This window comes from Carassius carassius, chromosome 36, assembly GCF_963082965.1.
Source record: "Carassius carassius chromosome 36, fCarCar2.1, whole genome shotgun sequence".
In the NCBI taxonomy this organism is placed as follows: Eukaryota; Metazoa; Chordata; class Actinopteri; order Cypriniformes; family Cyprinidae; genus Carassius; species Carassius carassius.
Genome location: NC_081790.1, coordinates 24,758,947 through 24,780,509, shown reverse-complemented (window position 1 = coordinate 24,780,509; position 21,563 = coordinate 24,758,947). Strand labels below are relative to the sequence as shown.

The following is a 21,563-nucleotide window of genomic DNA, read 5'->3' as shown; positions in this document are numbered from 1 at the left end:
ACCCAGCGCGCAGTCAGCAGGCCGGCGGTTCCCGGCATACAGGATGAGCCCGTGCCAACTGAGCCACCGCCCTCACCCAATCGCCCCTGGCTGGCAGGCTGTGCAGTTCATCTGGAACCACCGCGAGGGGCCCCCCAGGCCGAGGTTTTCATCAACGGCCGACCGTTTACAGCTTTGCTAGACTCCGGGAGCGCCGTAAGCCAGTCCTCTATATTTCCCCCACGGGTGGGAACCAAAGCTCGCATATCCATCACCTGCATCCACGGTGACACCCAGAGTGTACCTACCCGAGTGGTGACCTGGAAGTGGGCGTGGTCAAGGACTTGCCGGTACCCGTGCTGCTGGGGAGAGACTGGCCAGGCTTGGAGCAACTACTCACCCAAGCTACCCAGCCTGCCAGCCCTGCCGAGAACCGCCCGAAGAAAAAGGACCTCCACCGAGCTCCCCGACGGAACCCTGCCCTCCTGGCCTCAGACAGCGCCTGAGATGGTGAGTCCCCCCCCAAAGTTCTAAACTTTTTTATGATGTATTCCAACAGGGGAGGGGTGGGGGAAAATTTGTGGAGGAGCAGCTCGGGGATGATCAGCTAAAATATTGCTGGAAGCAAGTACGGGTGCTTGAGGGAAAGGAGGTCCATCCACCCCCACACCCGACCCCACACTTTGTGGTCCAGAATGGCCTGCTGTACTGTGTCGCGCAGCGGAGAGGGGACGAGGTGAAACTGCTGGTGGTCCCACACACAAGGACACAGATGGTTATTGAGCTCGCCCATTCCCATCCGATGGCTGGCCACCTGGGGGCGCAGAATACTACCCAACGGATCCGAGACAGATTCCACTGGCCTGGCATGGAGGCGGAGATCAAACGTTTCTGTCAAGCGTGTCCGGACTGCCAACGGACGTCGCCTCATACTCCTCCCCCAGCTCCGTTAATTCCACTGCCCATCATCGAGGTGCCCTTTGAGCGAATAGGAATGGATTTAGTAGGGCCGCTGCCAAAGTCCGCCCGGGGGCACGAACACATATTGGTCATCGTGGACTATGCGACCCGGTACCCCGAAGCCATTCCACTGCGCAAGGCTACCTCCAAGGCCATCGCCCAGGAGCTCTTCCTGCTGTGTAGCCGGGTCGGCATCCCCCAAGAGATATTGACTGACCAGGGCACCCTCTTCATGTCCCGGACGATGGCTGATCTCTGCAGCCTCCTTAAGGTGAAACTCCTCTGGACCACCGTCTACCACCCTCAGACCGATGGGCTGGTCGAAAGGTTCAACCAGACGTTGAAGCAGATGCTCCGTCGCGTGTCTGCGGACGACCGACGGGATTGGGACCAAATGCTGCCATATGTCCTCTTCTGCTGGCCTGCTCGATGTCGCCAAAGAGGCCTGGGAGCAGCAGCCGACCACCCATCGGACCACGATCGAGCACGTGAGGGAAATGAGGGAGAGGATCGACCGCGTCATGCCCCTCATCCGGGAACACCTGACAGCAGCCCAGGAAGCCCAACGTCGACGATACGACCGGGCGGCCCAACCACGGGAGTTCCAGCCAGGTGACTACGTGTTGGTTCTCGTCCCCACAGCAGCTTGTAAATTCCTCGCGAAATGGCAAGGCCCATATATCGTCACGGAGAAAGTGGGGCCCGTGACTAACAGAGTACGCCAGCCTGGACGAAGGAAGGAAAGTCAACTATACCACATTAATCTCCTGAAGCGCTGGGAGGGAACGAGGACTCAGGTCGCCGCACTCGCCGCCGTCTCTCCCGTGGTTGTTGACATCAGCCCCCAACTGTCGGCCGCCAAGAGGACGGAGCTCCAACATCTGGTCGGTCAATTCTCTGTGTTCTCCCCACGACCCGGGCAGACCCACGTACTTCAGCATGACGTACGCATGCCTCCAGGAACCATCATGCGACAGCGGCCCTACCGAATCCCGGAGGCCCGGCAACATGCAGTCGAAAGGGAGGTACAGGAGATGCTGAAGTTGGGGATCATCGAGCCCTCCCGCAGTCCGTGGTCCAGTCCCATAGTCATGGTCCCAAAGCCGGAAGGCACCCTCCGGTTCTGTAACGACTTCCGCCGCCTTAACGAGGTCTCCGAGTTCGATGGATACCCGATGCCCCATGTCGACGAGCTGCTGGAGCGACTGGGGGGAGCCCGGTTAATTTCCACGCTCGACCTCACCAAAGGCTACTGGCAGGTCCCGTTAACAGAGCCCACCAAAGCCAAGACCGCCTTCTCCACCCCCAGTGGCCACTGGCAGTACCGGGTTCTCCCCTTTGGGCTGCATGGGGCTCCAGCAACCTTCCAACGGATGATGGACATCGTGCTGAGACCCCATCAGACTTATGCTGCGGCCTACATCGATGATGTCGTCATCCACTCGGAGACCTGGGAGGACCACCTGGAGCGGCTCCGGAGGGTGCTTCTCGAACTGCGGCGGGCTGGGCTCACCGCCAATCCCAAGAAATGTCACCTGGCCCTACCTGAAGCAAAATACCTCGGTTTCCGGGTTGGCTGGGGTCTGATCCGTCCGCAGGAGGGAAAAGTAGCCGCCATCCCCTCGGCCCCGAGGCCCACCTCCAAGAAGCAGGTACGGGCCTTTTTGGGATTGGCAGGGTACTATAGGTGCTTCATACCTAACTTCTCCTCCCTAGCTACAGACCTGACAGACCTCACCAAGAAGGGACAGCCGGAGAGAGTGAGATGGGGACCCCCGGAAGAAGAGGCGTTCCAGGGGATAAAAGCGGCGCTCACGTCTGAACCGGTATTGCGCGCCCCTAACTTTAACTGTTCCTTCTTGTTACAGACGGACACATCCGACACCAGGTTGGGAGCCGTGTTATCCCAAGTACGAGACGAGGAACACCCGGTGGTCTACATCAGCCGAAAGCTGTCCACAACGGAACAACGGTACGCGGCGGTGGAGAAGGAGGCGCTGGCCGTCAAGTGGGCAGTCCTGGAGCTGAAATATTATCTCCTGGGACGGAAATTCACCCTCATCACCGATCACGCTCCTTTGCAATGGATGGCCCGGGCTAAAGATACCAATGCCCGGGTGACACGATGGTTCCTAGCGCTCCAGGACTTCCACTTTGACGTGCAACATCGAGCTGGAACCGCCAACGCCAATGCGGATGGACTCTCACGCCTGTGGACAGCTTTCGCAGGTCTATCAGGTATGACTTCCCCCCCCAGCCCCCACTTCCCCACTCGCCCGAGGGACCAGGACGACGCTTGGGGGGGGGGGGGGGGGGGGGTGAGCCATGTCCCGGGCACCTATCAGCGTCGCCCTGGCAACGGAGGAGATCCACCTGCACTCAATCTCCGCGGGATGATCGGTCCCAGCTGAAAGTGTTCAGACGAGGACTACAAAAGCTGTACCCGAGAAGACACGGGTGAGAAAGCTCTCCAGAAGATCGCCAGCTAATGTTGTGTCTCTTATCTCTCCAGAAAGCGAATGACCGACCAGCCCGCCACCTGAGCACCGGACACCGATTCCCCTTGCACTCAGCCGGCCGGCAAACAGGATCACGCAGCACCGAGGGTGAGCACCGGACACTTCTGGCACCTTCACGTTCACAACCACTAATAAATACACCCTCCGGGGCTTTAAACTTTCGCCACAGCCTGCCGTGTGATTCTTCAGCCCGCGACAATATATATAGCACCCCAACGATTATCTAGAAGATACTTTGAATGGAGATCAAGTGATTCGAGCTAACTCGATAGAAAGACAGTGAAGAATAAGAAATTTAAGTGTCATCTATTGTAAACACTGTAATTATTGTGTGTGAAGGACTGGTTACAGCTGTCGAAAGCTCATACATTATACATGCCATAGCCCATGGCCATAGCAGACATGATGAATAACCCACCAGGGATTACAACACTGAGGTTATTATAGCAACTCTGAAGAGTACTAGCTGATTTCTTCAATAAATGTTTGATAACTGGACAGCGGAAGCATTACATAATTACACTGTATTAGTAAGAGGAAAGAAATTCACTCTGAAATGTTCAGTATGCAAGTCTTCTTATTAGGGTTGCACTATTAAACCAGATGAACCCATTAGTGTGCTGATCCAACAGAAACCTCGGGCTCTTACAGCAGTCATTCAGCCATCATAAATGCAATTGAGAGCGAATGAGAATCATCAAAATTATTTTTGTTGCTGTTATTGTTGTTTCATTTAAGTATCTTTGTCTCCTAAAATTCTGTAGGAGCAATACAGTTACACAAATGAGACAGTTTGTGTAACAATGCAGAGTTTTAATGAATGCATTGATTTGGATAATAAATTCTTGCGGTGCAGGAGACTTTGCTCTGCTTTTAATCACACTGCTTTTCTATAAGAAAGAACTGATATTTTAATTAAACCTCATTTGTGATTTTTCTTTCCTAAAGGCCTATTTGCATAATGGATAATAACTAAATTTATGAGAATAGTGATGTTCAGATTCAGATTTTCATTCAGCATCATAAACTTGCAGATTTTGATATGATTGTAGAGAAAAAACTGGCATCATGATAAACATACTAAATCATAATAAACATACACACTGCTTCTGGAAAACATGTGATCAATGAAATCAATATGTTCTAATATCAGCTCAATTCATAGTCTGAAGAATTTTCTGCACATGCAAAATTCATGTGTTCTTTATTGAAGGGGCAGTTGAAACAGGATCAAATATTTTGGAAAGAATATTTTGGCAGTACATTTAGCAGAGATGCAAATAGTCTGGTCAACTGAACTGAATGGATCAAATCTGGTCAACTGTGTGGAGCTTAATGCAAGCAAAATGTAACAGACTGAACTATAATTAGGATGAATGAAAACTAATGTAAACAATTTTCAATTTAAACTTTACATGCTATCTGATAGTATGCATGTCCTCATTCATATCCATTAGATTTAAACTGGTTACACTGATTTGAAAGGAAACTGAATGGAATTTCGTGTTACACGAGTTATTATTGATTACATTTACATTATATTGATACAATTATTATTAATAATAGTACTTACTATGCAGTTTGGCATTGGTTAGTTTAGGATTTTGTCCTTTTCCCTCATTGTTTGTTCAACCCTGTTATACTGTAACATTTCCCTATCAAAAATGACCTGGATCAACTTAAAGCAAGCTTTTCTTAATTCAGGGATGAGTATTTTATCACATGTAGGGTAAATCAAAAAAATATGATAATGCAATGATTCATATCTAGTTTGGTTGCTAGTAAGTCCCTCGAACAAGCACTCAAAGGGCCCTATTTTAATGATCTTAACGCAAAGTGTAAAGCGCACGGTGCAGGTGCACTCAGGGTGTGTCCAAATCCACTTTTGCTATTTTAACGACGGAAAAAAGTTTTTTTTTCGTCCAAAACCATATTTATTTATTTAGCCTACAAAAAAAAAAATCGTATGCATTGCAATCCTTTAATTTTTAAAATTTGGCTTGTTTATGTGCTGCTGTGCGTACGCTCTTTAAATAACAAAGAAAAAGCATTGCGCCAGACTTAAGACCAGGTTTGAGTTGGTCTATGGCACAGTCTGTTTTCAGCTCTTTAAAATAGCATTGCACCAGCAATGCGCTTGAACACACCTCTTTGTTAGACCAGCATGCCCATGGGTGCAAAAATGAGCGAAAATGCATTTGCTAATTAAACGCCTTGCGTCGCATTGCGCAAGGTGTATGATAGGGCCCAAAATGTCTTAGTTAAATTAAAATGTACATCCAAGTGTAAAATGTAGGATGGAGACTTGATTCAATCCACCTGTTGTTGACTGGATTTTGTGATGTGAGTTTGTTGATTGTGGCGGGGTGGGTTAAGGGGCAAAATGAATGGAGAAGTCTGGCATATGTCGCTGACATTTTGGCAAGGTCAAAAATAAATGAATTTTCATTTCACACTGACTTTAAAACAGCTGAACCGATGATTGATGGCCAGATGGCCAGTGAACGAACTTTGGCTGTGCTTTCTAAAGGCTCATGGAGAGATCTACCAAACTAATACTCACTGTGAATGTTTAGAGCGCCACTAAGCACCAAACGCCTGTCTGGTTCTCCAGCTGAACACCTGTATTCGTCATGTCATTCCCACCCAGGAAAATGAAGAAGAACACTCAAGAGAAAAACCTCAAATAGCACACTAATGTCAGGGGAGGAACAGATCAGCGCTGGTACTACTGTAAGACAAGGAACAGACATGCAGGATTTGAGATGACAACAAGCTCAAAAACAACCTGGGTGCCGGAGAGGAGGGAAGAGAAAGAGAATGGAGAAGGGGAATTGGGGGATGCTGCGAGAGGGAGGGAGGGAGGGAGGGAGGGATGGAGACACAGAGGCAGAGAGAGGAGGGTGAGGTGGAAAAGGAAGAGAGGGGAAAAAACAGGAGACAGAACAGACAGCCAGAGCAGCACAGAAACAGACAGAGGTAGAGCAGGGGCAGGAGACGCCACACTCCATCCAGCAACCATGACAACTGAGGCAAGCGCATACCAAGCCACCGTACCCTCATGCCACCGATAATATTGACAGCAGGGACGACTGCAGAACACGCTGGGACACTGCAAACCTGGAATGGTTTAACTGATTTTGCTCTTTTGTTCAGCTCCTTTCACCTGGGGTCAATTCATCAGGGTGGGCTGGACCCGGATCAAAGCGAACAGCTGGAGCCTTTTCCACTGCTACCCATCAATGGAGTCCCTGAGGTGGGTTTAATAGCGCTCAATGGTTCTCCTCCGGAGCAAATGACCTGCCGGCAGACTTGTCTTGAAAACCGCCTGTAATACAGAAGAGACGAAACATGTAAGCCAAATGACACAGGGTGAGTGCACTGTCCAGATCTTGCATGTGGAAAATTTTGAATCGCTTGGAAAGGTATACAAATTTGTAACATGTTGCAGAAGGTGCAGTGGGATCATGGAGAGAAAAAAAAAACCCAATATGCATATTAAATGTATTCGGTAAATATAAATCTTTGTAAACTGATTTGATTTTTTCAAAGACTAGTATGTCCTCATTCAGAATTTGGTTAAGTAATCTAAGGTTATGGTTAAGGTTATATATATATATATATATATATATATATATATATATATATAAACATTTTAGTGTGGGGGCCGTCTGTGACAATCAACAGGTTATTAAGGCTTTAATGAATCTCCCACAGCGATGCTCGATGGCTTGTCCTCAGGAAACTGTACCATGTGTCCCCATGATTTGCTACTGATATAATTAACAGGACACTGAATTTAGCCACAATCATTAACAGATTGAACTCTAATTAAGGTGCATTGCAAAAAAAAGGTAAACAATTTTATTTAAATTTGTTTAATGGGAATATTAGACTTTTTGCAAGTCTTCATTCATAACAAATTGGTTAAATAAAAGGTAAAGGACATTTGAAAATAATTTTGGGTTGCACTTTATTTTAAGGTGTCATTGTTACAGTGTAGTTACGCAAATAAGAAATAAGGAACAACATGTACTTACTGTAGGGTTTAGTGTTGGTTAGTTGCTTTAAATTATGCATAATCTACTGTCCATGCTGTACTGTATATGTAACAAGGACAGATGTTGTTATAAGGACACAAATAATGTGCTTTATACAGTTTCTGAGAAAATTAAGAGCTTGTTAAGCTCAATAAGCAATATTTGGTAACACTTTATTTTAAGGAATCCTTTTTACACTGTACATGTATTTATTATTGTAATAACAATAACAAATAGCCCTAAGACAAACCCCAACCATATAGTAAGTACATGTAGTTAATTAATATTACTCAGTACTTAAATGTATAATTATACAGTAACAAGGACAACTTAAGAAAGAGTATAACCCAATATTTTTTTAATACCACAAAAATTTTTCAAAATTTTAAATGTTATAGAGCTGGCACAAAACAGGAATGTTGTAAAAGATACTTTTAAAGGAGCTATGTGGAGGTTTTTACTTAAAAAAATCTTTAAGATAGAGTTTTCATTTGTACATTTATGAAACAACCATGATGTAAAAAAAAGAATGACACCTCGACTGTCCGCCACGGTTGCCTCTATCAGCCTGTAGGCTCAATTGTGTGTGTTGGGCCCGAATTGGCGCGAAAATTCACAAAATGTGACGTCATGCGCGTTCTCGTCTACTTGGGCTTACAACCTACGGCACGCCAGCCATTATATTAAGCAGCGGCAATCGTGTTTTCAAATGAACTCTGCGGATGGAAAGAAGTGACCAGCCTCCAGCACAATTCAGACACCCACGGACACCCCTCGTAAGTAAAAAAAAAAAAAAAGAGCGTGCGCACTGAGAACGAGCATGAGACTGGCTGCAGTTCCTCTAACGGCCACTGGTGTCAGTAACGGTTAGAAATTTCAGAACCTACGCAATGCTCCTTTAATAAATAAAATGCAATAATAATAATAATAATAATAATAATTTTATTAATAATAATGTTTATGATAGTTTTTGCTTCAATGTTCATTCAAACTAATGAATACTTAGCTTTGACATCAGTATGATAAATTTTTTGTCTTTAACAAAGAAATTGATTCAAAATACAACAAATCTCATACATTACACTTGAAATATTGTTTAAAATGTACTTGTTAAGGATTTATCTAAAAAAATGTACAATCTAGATGTAAGCCATATATATTTATATATAAATAAGGCAATAAGGCAAGTGAGGAAAACATCTAGATCTTTTGACAGCATTGAAAAAATAATAGTCCATAAGCATACGAGAAGATATGAAAATTATTCGGTAATACAGTATGTAGGTTACAGGCACGTTGCACTGATGGTCACAGCTGTACTTTGAAGTACTTCAGATGTCTGTTTTCAGGTTTCAGGCTCAGATCAACCAGTGTGTAAATAACATGATATTTCAAGGTTGCTTTCACACATTATGTAACACCATGTGGGTCAGCATCTTTACTGTTAATTTCTGAACACAGACTATTTTTGTCTGCTCGTTTCATTTGACTCTTCAGCAAGAGTCAATACTGAAATTAGCTGTTCTCCATATGAAAGGTTTCCATGAATATCTCACAAATGTGAAACTGTAACACAGCAACAAGGTGCGAGTCAAATGCTCAATTACCACATAATGTGTGCTTGATAATTGGCTTATTAAAGTAAACAGTGCATGCATGTTGCTTAACAGTGTGCATTCAAATTATTGAGCAAATTTTTCCTAACAAAACTGGAAATGGTGTCCCAGTTTACCCATTATAATGAGGGAGACTCGGTCCACCCTAAACCATGACTCGACTATGAATTCAAAAGACAGCTCTGAACAAATATTATTTATTGCCATGTTCAGAATGGAATACTACTCTACGGAATGCTGAACAGTATGTACTGTATACAATGTGTTTAAAATGTTAAATCAGAACTATAAAATTCCCCATATTGTTATGAAATGACAGTGTAGTTCAGTTAACATTCATTTATGGTAATTCAAGCACGATTAATATTATAACACTGGAAATTAAAGGTTGATTTCAGCACATTCCATTAAGGGACATAGTATTTCATTCAGTGTGCTCTACATTTGTTAAAGGGGGGCTACGATGGTGTTTCGTGTATTCAGAGTTGTTCACAGTGTTAAAGAGATGGATTCTCATGCTAAACATGGCCAAAGTTAAAAAAAAAAATAATTTGGACGAATGACAGAGAATTTCTGTTATCGAAAAGCTGTTCTTTTCGATCGTGGATCTAATGACATAGACGGTTGTGGAACTCCTTATATGAGCATTTCTCTCTGAAAAGCGCGTCAGCGCATACGTTGACCAGAGGAGAAATCGTCGGCAGCGCTGCATAGGATTTGTTTGTGAATGTCTCCAAATAAGTGTGTTTTTGGATGTGAGGGAAAGTTTACCGTGTTCAGCTTCCCCAAGAACTCAGCGTTACATGAACAGTGGATGCAGTTTTTTTTGGGGGGGGCAGCAAAGGAGTGTAGCAAGTACGTTTGTGTGTTCTCATCATTTCAGTGATGGCATGCCTCCAGGAGCTCGGCTTTTTCCGGAGAGAATCGGAAAGCTGTATTTTTCTTTTATAAATATGATAAAACTAAATACTTTTTGGAGATATGAAGGATGCAGTACTACTCTATAGTTACTCAAGATTAACATGAGATTATGTGATTATGTACCCTTTAAATCACATTTATACAGATAGTTGCATAGGCACAGTATACATACGGCATGCCACAAATTCAGCATGAATAGTATTGTTGTAGGCCATTCTGAATACAATCCTTTGTCTTTGTGTTCACTGTAGTCACATTAGTGAAAAAGCCTCTGTAATTATGTAGCACTGTGATGATAATGGTACTGATGACAAATAGTGGTACTGTAATGCCTCCTGGGATCATATTAGTGTCAGTTTAGGAATATGTAAGCCCAAAACTGATCCTGTTGCACATTATCACAGAACCGCCATCTGACATCACCTCACTACATCCTCCGAAACCAGTCTGGCTAATGACCCTGTTCTTTGGTGAGAACCATATATGGGGCTCTTATTAATATGAGTCACTTTAAGAAAGAGGTGTTCAGGTTTTACATAGACAAGCCCTCTCGTCTGGTGTCACTGATGCTCTGTGAAAAACAGCAGTGAAGGGATTGTGACGCAGGTCGGCTCTGTAGAGTACAGTGAACACTAACAGTGAGAGAGAGAGAGAGGAAAAAGATTTTTGTGCTGTGGAATTGCTAACTGGTTTCCCCACGCTCTAGTAAACAGCTGCCTGTGCCTAATTAGCGTTTCAAACTGAATATCTGCACTGTGTGTGGGCTCCAGTCTCAAAAACACTCTCACTGTTATGGCCAGCTGACGCTTTTACCAAATACCGACTGCCTTGTTGCTGTCTGACTGTGGCTTCCTTTCTTTTCCGTGCAAGCGCCACAATTCCTGACAAGTAAAGGCCCAGCCCAAGTATACTTAATTTTCGACTATCTACTCTGCTGAACACACAAGACCTTTCAAAGTACACTCCATTGATGCATTTAGTGGATCTTTTGTTTCAAGTTCTCAGATCAGCGTGATTTGACTACTTGAAAGGGAAGGTCCACTAGCAGGGTTGCCAGGTCTACGAAACAAAACCAGCCCATCTATTATTCAAAAACTAGCTCAAAACTTGCCCAATCGATTTTTTTTTTCTGCAGTTTTCCACTTCGTTGATTTGAACGTACAACAGAGCCAGCCAACGAATGGCTTTACATATTAAAATAGAATTGTCCATTCATGCCTATCTGGTCATCCAGTGTACCCTCCAGTCACAATACAATACAATTCTGGCATGTAATTTGTCTTTCCACTACAAAAAGATCGCTTTCATTGTGGTTATTAAAGTCATTAAACTTGATTAAAACTTTATAAATAGCACATATTTAGTACCTTATATTTTCATTGTCATTGGACCCACTGTATGTTCTTGTACTCAACTGTCTGTGACGTTGCAGAAATAGAAACTCTTCCAAAAATAGAGTCCTGTCACTCATTGCGTATCACCGTTGCGACTGGTTAAGAGACCCAGAGGACCTCATATTGCCAAGTTTGCCAGTTGTCCTTTCCATTTCTTAGCTTGTCCCAGCTTCTAAAGAAGCACTGTGAGCAGAATTTGGAAAAACCTGCTGTGTGTGATGGTCTTGGCCAGTTCTCATTTCCAATCAGTTTCACTTCACTGCTGAAATAGCCATGGTTTGGAAACTATTAACTGCAACCCTTATTTAAAGTTTGTGATTCGATAGAATCTAACTCATGTAGCCCTCGCTCTATATCCAAAAAGTGCTGGAAAAAAACTTGCCACCCATTGATTGTATACAGTACATGTTGTTTAGATCTCTGTCTTGGTTCACTAACTATGTTCTCACAGAGTTATATAAAAGTAGAACATCTAACTTCTGATTTTTATAAAGCAAGAACAGTCTTAACGTTAACACATATTTTTTCAGTCTGTTCTAGGTCAGTTCAATAACATGCCACAAGGTTTCAGCAATATACCTTCCATGGTCACACTTTTCTCCAATTCTCAGTATTAACTATTAACTATTACTTTTGCCTTAATGAACTCCTTATTAGCTTCATATTAATATTTAGTAAGGAAGTTGTTATGTTTAAGTATGGGGAAGGATTAAAGAATCTAAAATATGGTCATGCAGAATAAAGCATTAATAAGTGCTTGATGACTACTAATAAACAGCTAGTAATACCCAAGTAAAAAAGTAATATATTTAAAATACATTTATTTCATACTATACTAAGCGTAGTTGAAATCTATTAAAAGATTTACTGACATATCGCTCAAGACTTACTAATATAAAAAAATTATCATTAATAAACTTTATTTGTGCACAATGCACATAATTACATTACTATATAGATGCAGTTATTTTTGCACCATATTACAAAAGAGCTATTCATAGATGATAGATCCAATTTATGTGACAATCAAACTACAAGAAAAGAGTAAAACCAAGCTACTTTTTCCTTAATGGGGTCATATGATGTGATTTCAATTGTGCCTTTCTCTTTGAAGTGTTTTACAAGCTCTTGGTTCATAAAGAAGATCTGTAAAGTTGCAAAGACTAAAGTCTCAAATCCAAAAGATATTCTTTATAAAAGTTAAGACTCGTTGGACCAACCTTAAAACAATCCAAAGTCCCCCCCCCCCCAAAAAAAACAGTCCCCGCTCCTAGCAGTCGCCTCGTGTCCCCGCGCTGACTCTCTGCCCCTCAAACTCAGCAGCCCTGGTACCTGGGGAGCAATTTAAGAGAAAAGAGGCGCAAAGAGCCCGCAGGGGTCATCAGATAGAAAATACAAACTAGGTTAAGGGAGCACGGGACAGAGCATCAGCAATGATATTATCCTTACCACTAATATGTCTAATATCAAGGTTGAATGGTTGCAGGAACAAAGCCCAACGCATTAGGCGCTGTTTGGGATTTTGCAAGGACTTCAGAAAAATTAGTGGGTTGTGGTCAGTAAACACAGTTAAAGGGGTCAAACCGGAACCAGCATAGACCTCGTAGTGCTGTAGAGCCCAAATGAGACCTAAAGCCTCCTTTTCAATTACAGAATAATTTTGCTGATACTTATTAAATTTCCGGGAAAAGAAACTGACTGGAAACTCCACATTGTCATCATTTTCCTGGAGAAGCACAGCCCCGGCACCGATTTGACTGGCATCTACCTGCAATTTGAAAGATTTCCTAAAATTTGGTGCTGCCAATACGGGTGCCAAACACAAAAGAGCCTTAGCTGCATCAAATGCCTCTTGACACTGGGTGGACCAGATAAATTCAGCCTTGGTCATTCCCAAGAAGCGCATCAGTTCTTTCTTTGTGGAGGGCCGTGGAAATTGCTTTACAGCCCGGACCTTGGCTTCCACCGGACAGACAAAACCCTGACCAACAACCTTCCGTAGGTATGTGACCGTAGCCTTGGCAAACTCACACTTTGCCAAATTAATAGTCAACCTGGCCCACACCAGTCTATCAAACAAGGCTTGCACTCTCCCGATATGCTCCTCCCAGAAGTCTGAATAGACGACCACGTCGTCCAAATACATGGCACACCCTTTCAGACCTTAGACCACCCGATTCATCAGCCTTTGGAAGGTGGCTGGAGCATTCCGCAAACCAAAAGGCATCACTGTATAAGAGAACAAACCAGATGGAATTATAAAGGCAGCAATTTCACAAGCTCTTTTGGTAAGGGGTACTTGCCAATAACCTTTTAAAAGATCAAATTTGCTAACATACTTTGCTGACCCAACTTGATCAATACAGTCCTCCATTCTAGGAAGAGGATAAAGGTCTGCTTTAGTAACATTGTTAACTTTTCTATGATCAGTGCAGGGTCTGAAAGTGCAATCAGACTTTTTGACCAGAAGACAGGGTGAAGCCCAATTCGAACAACATGGCTCAGCAATACCATTGTCCAACATATACTGTACCTCTGTTTCTAATTGCAGTCTCTTCTCCTCAGATACACGATAAAATCTCTGTTTGATAGGCTTAGCATCTCCAATGTCAATGTCGTGCTCAATTAAATGGGTTTGCGATGGAGTATCAGAAAACAAAACATGGTAGTTTCTGATAAGCGCTACCAATTGATCACGTTTCTCAGAGTCTAAATGATCTACCAAAACCCCAAGGTTTTGCAAAGTCTGGGAATTTTTCAACCGGCCTTGCAAGACCTCATCAGAAACCCTAAAGACCTCCTCTTCTCCCCCCTCCACAAAGCTAAAGCCACAAGATGAAGTGACGGGAGCAGCAGTCAACGCTGACCTCACCACTGGAGTGCCTTCAACTTTGCTTTGATCATGGGAGTGATAATGTTTTAACAGGTTCACATGGCATAATTTAGTGGACTTCCTATGACCAGGGGTTTCAATAAGATAGTTCAAATCTGACACTTTGCGCAACACAGTAAAAGGAGCACAGTATTTTGCTTGAAAAGGTGAACTTACAAGAGGCAAAAGAGCGAGTACCCCATCCCCGGGACTAATCTTGCGCAGCTCAGCCTGTCTGTCATATCTCAGTTTCATTTTCTTTTGAGAACATTTTAGTCTCTCTTTCGCTAGTTCACTTCAGCCTAAAATCATTTACATAGTCAATAAGGTTCTGAGGAGGTTCCTCAGGCAAACAACCATCCTGCAGCACTGCTAAGGGCCCACGCACTTTATGACCAAACACCAAGTCATTTGGGCTGAACCATGTGCTTTCCTGCACTACTTCGCGAGCAGCTAGTAGCAGCCAAGGTAACCCCTCCTCCCAATCTGCAAACAGTTCTGTACAGTATGAGTGAAGCAAGGACTTTAACGTTTGGTGAAAACGCTCCAAAGCTCCCTGGCTCTGAGCATGGAAAGCAGTAGACTTTTTTTGTTTAACTTTAAGCTGTTTGCGAACCTGCGCAAAAAAAATGGGAGGTAAAGTTAGACTCCTGATCTGACTTGATGATTTTTGGAATTCCAAATGTTGAAATAAATTGAGTTAACGCTTTAACTACTGATTTTGAAGTTATGGTGCACAAGGCACAAGCTGCCGGATATCTAGTTGCTTGACACATAACAGTTAATAAGTAATTATGACCTGACTTGGACCGTGGTAAAGGCCCCACACAATTGATAATAAGATGCTCAAAAGGTTGCCCTATGGCTGGTATTGGATACAAAGAAGCTGGCTTTACAACCTGATTTGTCTTGCTTGTGCGCTGACATGTATGACAAGTTTTAATAAACTGAGCTACATCCCGCTTTAAATGTGGCCAAAAAAAATATGCGATCATAAGTTTTACAAACATCCATATGACCTGCCATGTCACCATGTGAAGTTTGCAAGACTTTACTTCGCAAAGTAGTAGGTACAACTACCTGAAAAAATGGTTCACCTAGACCCTGATCACAGTGTAGAACCCATTTCCTGACCAACAGCCCATCAAGAAGAAAATAACACTGAGCACTATTCCTCACCACTGAATCAGGAACCGCTTTATCAAACAAACCAGCCAAGGTAGGATCTACCTTTTGCTCAGCAATCAATGAATCTCGAGAACTAGTCAACTGTTCTGTTTGTAGTTTAACTGGCAACTCAAGGCTTCCTGGCTTACTCTCAACCTCCTTACGTGAGACAGAGCCAACACAGCAGGTTTAAATTTTCTTTCTTCCAATGTCCTTCAACTAAACAATAGCGACAGGTATTAATATTAACTGGTGCTTTAGGTCCCCCAGAACCAAACTTCTGAGGCCTTTGGAACGAAGCTCCAGAAAAAGATGACCTATTCCTAGGAGTAAAGTTACTTTTATAGAGCATGTCACTGTTTGACTCAAAATGACTCTTTATGTGTACTCATCTGCAAGGACTGCTGCATCACTTGGAGACTTAACTTTACGTTCATTAATGTAGGTAGCAACCTGGTCAGACACAGAATTTTTGAACTGTTCTAACACAATCAAGTTAGACAGACCCTCAAAATTACTAACTTCAGAAGCTGTGCACCAATGATTAAATGCAGAAGTCAAATCACAAACAAACTCAGAATAGGTTTGTGAGACTTGCTTTTTCCTGTAACGAAAACGTTGACGATATGCCTCCGGCACCAGCTCGTAGACCTTCAGAACTGCGGATTTAACTTTACCATAAATTTTACTGTCAGCTACACTCAGTGCTGAAAAAGCCTCACGTGCTTTTTTTCCTGTAAGTACACAGGAAGTGGTTGAGGATAAGACAAACAATTTAGACAAACTTTAACCAACTATGGAAATTTTTTAAAGTAAGCTAAAATACTAAAGTAACACTGAAATATAATTAACTCTACCTTGAAAATGAGGACGAGCCTCCACTTGTCACAGGCCGGCTCATAGCCTGTGGCAAAAATGAGGGGACACAAACAAGTATAGGCCAATCAAAGAAAAAGGTGCTTTATTGTAAACCAAAACTATTAACTTTAACCAAAGAAAGAGGAATGAGGTGTGAGAATGTCATAATGTAAGGTGTGTGTAAAGTGCATGGATGAAAGAATCTGTGTGTGTGTGAACATGACTGAGTGGAAACTAAGTAAAACTATAAAGGAACAAACGAAACAGGATCATACCTGGAGGAGCAGAGAGAGAGAAAAGAGTGATTAGAAACAACTTAAATACCCTGAGCCCAGGTGGCTCCAATCACTAATGGCCCACCTCTGCCTGCAGGAGGAACCGCCCCTGCAATGCAGAGGAGGGGCCGTGACACTTCTGAAAGTGAAACTACTTTGTTTGGCCTTCCAAAAATGCATGATATCCACTTCGTCATGCCTGGAACTGATCCATGCTGGTCGCTGAGGAAAAACATCAACTTCAACTGGATCGGCTTTCACTGTGAACGAAGCGGAGTCCAGCCCAGGGTCATCACATGTGGTTGCCGCAACCCCCAGCCGCTCCTTTGTCGAATCTGCCGGCCATTCCTCATTATAGCCCCTTGCTGTTGCTCACTCAAGCCATGGGCCATACCTCACTCAAGCCCCCGGCTGTTCCTTACTCTTGGCAAGGACAGTCTGGTGCTTCTGACTCATGGTATGTAAGTAGGTTTACATATGTAAAGGATTTGCCACTGATGATTCAAATGCGAGTTTTGAGCAGTGTAGAGTAGCACTTGTTGTTCGCCATTTCTCTGATCTCAAATGCAGTCATGGTTTTATGTTTACGTATCGCGATATGCAACGCAACGTGTAAAAACACAGTATAAGTCATTATAATCAGTAATTATGTTCCCACTGGATGCAACAACTGCTTTGTTTGTAATGGGTTTTTATTGTTTATTACATAATGTTGAGGGGCGTAACATTTCTGTCAGATGCTTAAACATTTGGCCAATCACAACACACTGGATAGCTGGCCAATCAGAGCACACCTCACTTTTCAGAATGACAAGCATTGTAAAAATCAACACATTTCAGAAGGCGGGGCATAGAGGAGAAACAATAATGTACAGTATGTGGAAAATAATGTGTTTTTTAACCTTAAACGGCATAAACACATTGCATTACATCAAATGCACAAAATAATGTTCTTTTTAGCAACATCATATGACCCCTTTAAACTATATGTCAATCACTCTCTCTTACATATCCCAAACTAAGCCACATCTATATGACAAACTATTAAATTATTTAAGTTTTACAATTAGCTATACTGTATGTGCTCCTAAAGGGACAACATTTTTACATCATTTAAATGGTTATATTCTCCTAGCCTATAAAGTAGGGCCCAATGTGCTGTTAATATGAAGGACTTTATCATATAATCTCGTTCACTTACATGATCTTGTGCACTCAGTGACTGAAATCAGGTGCAAAAAGCTTTCACATGCTCAAGTATGGACAGTTTTAACAACTTTTTTTTCTTCTTTTTTTTCTTTTTTTATCATTGCTTTTCCCTTAAAGACATATTCTGGGTTTAATATAAATTTAGTATAATGTAATTTGTGGCAAAAAGCAATGTGAGGGGTATGATTTTATAAAATAATTTATTCCTAATTCATTCTTCTGCTAAACCATTCATATTATATAAGATGTAAAGCTGTTTAAGGTCTTTTTATTTTAGGTTTTAATGCTTATAGTGTTCTCAAGGCAATACAATTGTAACATTGGATTTAACATTACTGTGGCTCAAGTGGTAGAGCCTAAAATGTTAGGCTGAATGCACTGTAAGTCACTTTGGATAAAAGTGTCTGCTAAATGCAAATAAATAAATTGTAAGTGTCTCAATATAACCATGATGATTCCTGTCATAACTTGGTATTTTGACATCGATATTTAAGTTCCCACTACATTTTAACCAAAATGATATGAAAAAAGCAAGCTTTTCTGTGTATACTAATTCTTTGATCTCATGTCAGTGATATATGATTCAGGCCAGTGGAGGAAACCAGAGTGCTGAAGAAACCAGTAACCTCAACATTTATAATCTCCAAATCACTGCTCCACTGCAGTAAACTAGCAAGAAGCGAGACAGAGGGAAAAAACACACAGCTGCTATGGGAGATCAGTGTGAACTTAAATATGTGTTCACACTAAATGCCAGCAGATGCTCATGGAACGCAATCAATGAATCCAATCCCTCTGGGATGTTTCTTTGAGCTTGCACGTTGCTTCTCTAGCTCTCTCTCTGTCAAGTTCTGGCATGCCATCGCAATGTCAGAATCTAAGTGCTAGGCTAGTTCTTCTTTTAAAAACAGCTCAGCTTCCGTTTATAGCTGGAGGCAGAGGTCTGTATGGCCCACCAGAGATTTCAGCTTTTGCTGTTTGTTTCTAATGAGTAATTCCTGTTCTTGAAATATGCAGCAACAATATCCACCTCTTGCTCCCTCTATAAACACACACATTGTTAGTGCTCTGTTTTCACAACTTACTATTACAGTAAGTAAACATTTAGTTCAATTAAACTTACTCTCAGATTGTGGAGCATTCAACAGATGACAATAAACTTTTAAGAACGTCCTTCGTTGTGAAATTAAAGGAAATAAAAACAATAAGTTAAACTGAATAGAAATCAAATTAAAAAAAACAATCTAGAGAGATCAAACATAATTTACAAACATAGCGAAAATCACATTCAAAACAATTACAGTCATTAGTATAAGTGTGTGATCCACATCATTCCATAATGTGCATTTGAACATCTTCGTAATAAGCTGAACACAAACAGTTCAGTTCAGTTTATTCATTTATAAAGCACTATTAAAACAACAGAGTGTTGACCAAAGTCCTGTAAAATAATAAAGTGATTCCACAAATACAAAACAGCAGTATCAAAACACAAGATAAAGCATCAAAGAAAATACAAGTGGAAACCAATACGCTACAGCATTCTGTAGTAATTGCAAATGGTTTAGAGTCATTTGACAAACACCCACATACAATGAATTCAATAATCAAGCCTCGCAAACACAAAGGCATGGATCACAATCTTTAAAAGAAAGAAATGGTTTAACCTTCGCCACTAATTATAAATGACAAAAATAACAGATTTAATGAATGAATTTATCTTTTTATCGAATTTGAGAGTATTATCAAATAATACCCCTAGATTTTCGACCACAGATTTACAAAAAGGAGTCAACTCACCTAAATTTGCTGCAATGCAACAGTCCTTAATGAAGCAGCCCCTCCTAACTTCACTTACATGAGTGTCTGCAGGACTGTTAAGAGAGGTGGAGGTGTAGCTGCTCTATTTAAAGATGTCTATCAATGCAAGCAAGTGTCATTTGGTCAGTACTTGTCTTTTGAATATTTAGGGATTGTGCTGAAAGGTGCTCCATCCATTCTGTTTATTATTATTTACAGGCCTCCAAAATAAGGCCTCCAGCCTTTGTTGACGAGGTCACAGAAATGTTATCAATGATTTCCTCAGAGTTTGACTGTTTTGCTATTGCAGGGGATTTTAATATTCACATAGATAATTCAGAAAACAAAACTACAAAAGAAATGATAACGGTTCTAAACCCTTTTGACTTGACTCAGCATGTGCATGGACCCACACACAAAGGTGGACACACTCTGGACCTAATCATCAGTAGGGGTCTAAACATCTCATCCATTGTTATTAAGGACATAGCACTATCTGATCACTTCTGTATTTTCTTTGATATTTTGATGTCTGGTACAACTGAATCTAGATCGGTCTCTGTCAGAAGGAGATGCATTAACGAGAACACAAGTGTACTATTTATGGAGGCTATATCTTTAACACCAAGCATTTCTGCAGACTCTGTTGATACTCTCCTTGATTCATTCAACTCAAAAGTTAAGAATGTTATTGATGATATTGCTCCAATAATAATCAGCAAGAAAACAAACAGACAGAAATCAGTTTGGAGAAGATCAACAGCAGTTCAGACTATGAAAAGACAATGCAGAAAAGCCGAGCCGATGTGGCGGAAGACAAAACTTGAAATTCACTATAGCATCTACAAAGACAGCCTTCATGCTTTTAATGTGAAACTAGCCACAGCTAGACAGAATTTCTTCTCAAACCTTATAAACAGTAACTTAAATAACACTCGTACTCTTTTTGCCACTGTTGAGAGACTGACAAACCCCCCAAGTCAGTTTCCCAGTGAAATGCTATCAGACAGCAAATGCAATGAGTTTGCATCCTTCTTTTCTGAGAAGATCATCAATATAAGGAAGGCGATTAGCACATCCTCAAGTAATGCAGAGGTCAGACAGATTAGGCCACAATATCTAAAAGGTACTATGTCGATTTTTGAAGCAATTGATAGCAAAATTCTGAAAGACATAGTGCAGCACCTAACATCGTCAACCTGCTATCTTGACACACTTCCCACATCTTTTTTCAAAAATGTGTTAAACTGCTTAGAAGCAGATCTTTTAGAAGTGGTGAACGCCTCAATTCTTTCTGGGACATTTCCAAACTCCTTAAAAAATGCAATTGTTAAGCCCCTCCTGAAAAAGAGCAATCTTGATAACACCATTTTGAGCAATTTTAGACCGATATCTAATCTTCCTTTTATAGGTAAAATTATAGAAAAGGTCGTTTTTAATAAGCTGAACAAATACTTAAACTCAAATGGATACCTGGACAATTTTCAATCTGGTTTTCGACCGCATCACAGCACAGAGACAGGACTCATTAAGATAATAAATGATATTCGCTTAAATTGTGACTCTGGCAAAATATCGGTGCTGGTATTGCTAGATCTCAGTGCAGCGTTTGACACTGTCGATCATAACATACTACTAGAGAGACTGGAAAACTGGGTCGGGCTTTCTGGGATGGTACTCAAATGGTTCAGGTCATACTTAGAAGGGAGAGGCTATTATGTGAGTATAGGAGAGCATAAGTCTAAGTGGACGTCCATGACATGCGGAGTCCCACAAGGGTCAATTCTTGCACCGCTCTTGTTTAGCCTGTATATGCTTCAACTAAGTCAAATAATGAGAAAGAACCAAATTGCCTATCACAGCTATGCTGATGATACCCAGATTTACCCAGCCTTATCTCCAAATGACTACAGCCCAATTGACTCCCTCTGCCAATGCATTGATGAAATTAAT

The 21,563-nt window shown here is 41.9% G+C and overlaps 1 protein-coding gene and 1 long non-coding RNA gene across 2 annotated transcripts in view; one reads left to right on the top strand and one right to left on the bottom strand.

Annotated features, from left to right (window-relative positions):
• The window catches only part of LOC132117468 (uncharacterized), a 38,376-nt gene extending 26,825 nt beyond the window's left edge, over positions 1 to 11,551 (bottom strand). Inside the window, exons 1-3 of the long non-coding RNA XR_009425759.1 lie at positions 11,403 to 11,551; positions 6,625 to 6,786; positions 6,018 to 6,189 (exon numbers count right to left, since the gene is read on the bottom strand). This is a non-coding gene — a long non-coding RNA (uncharacterized LOC132117468). The remainder of the gene's footprint in view (positions 1 to 6,017; positions 6,190 to 6,624; positions 6,787 to 11,402) is intronic.
• The window catches only part of LOC132117467 (short transient receptor potential channel 5-like), a 48,934-nt gene continuing 34,076 nt past the window's right edge, over positions 6,706 to 21,563 (top strand). Inside the window, exon 1 of the mRNA XM_059526769.1 lies at positions 6,706 to 6,830. The gene's annotated coding sequence lies outside the window, so the exon portion shown is untranslated. The remainder of the gene's footprint in view (positions 6,831 to 21,563) is intronic.